At 41.6% G+C, this 3,713-nt stretch overlaps 1 protein-coding gene across 1 annotated transcript in view; it reads left to right on the forward strand.

The window, feature by feature from the left end:
• BRSK2 (BR serine/threonine kinase 2) overlaps window positions 1–3,713 on the forward strand; it is a 488,049-nt gene that overhangs the window by 175,235 nt on the left and 309,101 nt on the right. The window lies entirely within an intron of this gene.

The raw sequence follows: 3,713 nt of genomic DNA on the forward strand, positions 1-3,713 counted from the left end.
TTGCCCCATCATCTCCCATGGAAGGATTTGGCTTCTATGTGAGCTCCTCATCTAACATAAGAAGGTAATTTTCTTTTAAGCAGGAGACCTTTTGTTTATATATTATCATAATTATTGACATTTCATGCGTCTCTGAATAAGATGTGCGGGGGGGGGGAGGTGGAATGAACAAAAAACGATTTTTCTGGTCTCACCAGGCCCAGCACTGGTGCACCACAGCTGAATGCTGTCCACATGGAGCAAGGGTGAAGTCCAGTCATTAATTTCTCTTCACCATCCTTTCACTGCTCAGCCAAAAGCTACTGCCAATTTGGCAGCATCTGTGAGAGAGTTAAACATCTAGTTTTTGGCTGAGCAGCAAGGGGAGAGAGAGAATGACACTAACAAATGGACTCTGACCCTGCTCCATGTGCCTGGGAGCAGAGCGCAGCTCCTGGCAGCCACTTCAGGGTCCCAGTCCTCCATTCTGGTAAGGATATCAGTTTCCTCACTTAAGACATGCACCCCAATTTTGGATGGCTAATTTCCAGGAAAAAGATGTTTGTGTTATGCACATTAAAATAATTTTTTTAATTAGGAAATATTACTCCTGTTGTTGATGATAATATTTTGTATTTCGTCAGTGTTTAGACACCTCTGAGGTTCATTGTACTAGGAACTAACCCTTTGGGTTGATGACTGTAATAGCACATCATTCTGAGAGATGCTAAAATGTTGTTTACTGTTTCAACTATTGGAACTGGGGGTATCAAGTCTTCTTGTTTAATTTTGTGTTCTCGCTCTCTCACTTTTTCGCTCTCTCTCCCTCCAGTTTTGAAGCTATGCACAAAGGCCTTCACAGTTCAGTTCTGTTTTAATTTAAGGAAAACATGAAGAGGTGATGGTTGTTTTCTGTGTTAATACCATAGAGAATCACAGGCTTTTGAAATAATGCTAGCAGGCCTGGATAAACACATTACAAACTGGAAGTCCTCTCTTTGGGTGGAAGAACAACTTGGTAACTGAATATAGGGACTAGTTTTACTGATAAAATTGGCTCATCACTCTCTACTTGAATGGTTCCTGCTAAAAATACAGTGGGATACAAAGATGGTTGTTGTTTTGTAACTGTAAAGCCTTAGTTCTTGCGGTGCTTTCCTACATTCGTCCAAGAAGGCAAGCTTACTAATGTTAGTAGTACCCACATAATTGGGCACACCCCTTTTGGTTTTTATTACAAAAAGAAAGCAGCATTTGTTGTTTTTCCCCCCCCCCCCCACAGTCATGTTGTTCCCCATATGATGGATGGAATCTACTTTCAGGGCCTGAATCATTGTTGATCCTGCTAAGTGGCACATAACAGCATGAAGTGTCATTTAAGCTATTCATGTTAGGCACTGGAAAACACTTGGTCAGCAATTGTGTTATATAATAAAAAAACAAAACAGGGCAACCCCTCCCCCCCAATCTCCTCCCTCCCCATTGTGATTGAGTTTATCCATGAGACAAAATAAACTATAAAGTTCATGTTTCAAGCAGGATAGTAGATACCTCATTATTCAAGGGTCAGATATTCATAGCAGAGAAGTGTTTAATGACAGCCAGAGTAGTGTTTCCCTATGCAGTAGACCAGATTCATCCCTGGAGTAAACCCACTGAAATCAGTGTTGTTACATCAGGGTTTATTTTGGCTCAAGGAGCTGATGTAGATAACTGAGTGCTCAATATTTCTATCCTCACTTACAGAACTGTACCTTACTGCATGATTTCAGTGGGACAACCTGCAGAGTAAGGTCCTAGTGGCAGAGTAAAGGTGTCACACTATAGCCTCAGAAGTGTGAATTCAAGTCTTGGTCTGGTGAAGGCTGTTGCCATGTCTCCTCCTCCTCACCTTGTAAATGGATATCCAATTGCTTTGGCTGCAGAAGCAAAGTTGACCCCATCGCTCCCCTGTGTGCCATTCATTAGGGAAGCTGGTGTGTCCTAACTATGCTAGTTTGATAGGTTATTGAAAGGTGCACCTTTAATGTTGACCTTTTGACTTACTGAGTAAAGTATTTCTCAGGCTAGGTAAAGCTAGTGGAATCAGGCCGTAAGATAATTGCAAATTTTTCTTTTACCATTTAAGTTAAGTTGACTTAATAGTTAACCTAGAATATTTCCCCCTTTCACCTTCTTGTTTTTGCTTGAACTAAATAGCCTTCCTCTCCCATTAGTGCCCATATGCAAAAACAGAGCCAATTAGCAATGTTTTCAGTTGTTTAAACAAGAACTGTATCTTGAAGCAAGGTCAAATGGATTTTTTTCACATCTCACCTAGATCAGCATGGAAAGCCCTACCCTTCCTGAACCTCTGAATGGAATACTGAAGTCTTGATCATTCATCCGTTCTAATTAGTGATAGTTTACAATATTACAAATTAGGATTCCAGTTATGTCCTTTCACTCCAGCATTTGGCTAGTTGGATTTCACAATGAATGGACAGTGGAAGTGAGGAGCTAAAAGGTTGTTCTTTCATTTTTAATTCCTCCCCTTCCCAAAGGAAAAAAAGATGAGAGAGAGAGAGAGTTTCCATAATCTAGTGAATACAAATGAAGAAGTAACACCTATATCACCCTACTTCACTACTTCTTCTTGGGCTCCTGCCCTAAAAAAGCTTTATGTGCCATGCAAACTACATAAAGCAGTTGTGAGAAACAAGGACTCCAAGCTCTGCTGTGGTTCTCAAGGGCCTTGGAACTTGGATCAAAGGTTTTTAATTGATTCTGCCATCAAGCTGTTGCATTCTCTGATGAGCTCGTGGCCAGCACTCCTCCAAGCCAGGTTACCTCTGCTTCTGTCAGAGGATTGAAAACTGTCTGCAGAGCTGAGGGGGTAGCATTTGGGCCTGGTCTCAACTTCGTTCTGACCTCTCTTCAGACAGCTAGCAGGCTCAGCAATCACACTGTCAGCAGTTTGTGGCATTCTCATCAACACTTGAGGATTTTTTTTTCTCAAAAATGTTTCTTCAGGAGCAACAAGAAAACTTTAGTCTGACCTTAATGACACTTGGTACTGGAAAGGGAGCATGTTCAAAAACATGCATAGGCAATAGAAAGCTGCCCTTTACACAATTTAATTACCCTCAGCTGGGGCTTCTGCAATGGCAGATAAGTCTTCTCAGACTAAGGCTCTCCCACGGTTCGAATCCCCATGCTATGATGCCAAACTGCAATGATCCATGTCCAAAGGGAATTGGACATCAGATGCCTCAGGGTCTTAACAAAAAAGGGCCTTGCTTGCAGACACAGCTCATATGCTGACCAAAAAGTATATGTCTTTTCCTCCACCAGCAGAAAACAGAGACCTATTTTGTGATAACACTGATGTAGGCAAGTAGATAGAGGAACAAGATAGAGTGCAGAAAGCAGGCAAATGCCTGACTGTGGAGCCTGTGAGCATCCTGGGAGAATGAGCCCTCGGTTGAGGATATGACAGAGGTTCCACTTGATGTTTTAGATGAGGTGTGGATAGCAGCAGGAATTATCTACCAAGAACCTTTCTTGTTCCTTCTGGTTCAATTTCATTATTTTATCAGGGTCCCAATATAGAGAAAAATCTATTAGTTTCAGAGGATATGGGACTGGAAGGGGTTTCCTAGCTCATCATTTCCAGCTCTCTTCTACTGCAGACAACAGTATTGTGTGATAAAATTATTAGGCTCCATCTTAATGCTAATTACAGGCTTTTCCCT

Source organism: Alligator sinensis, unplaced genomic scaffold (assembly GCF_000455745.1).
Source record: "Alligator sinensis unplaced genomic scaffold, ASM45574v1 scaffold5_1, whole genome shotgun sequence".
Taxonomy (NCBI): domain Eukaryota; kingdom Metazoa; phylum Chordata; order Crocodylia; family Alligatoridae; genus Alligator; species Alligator sinensis.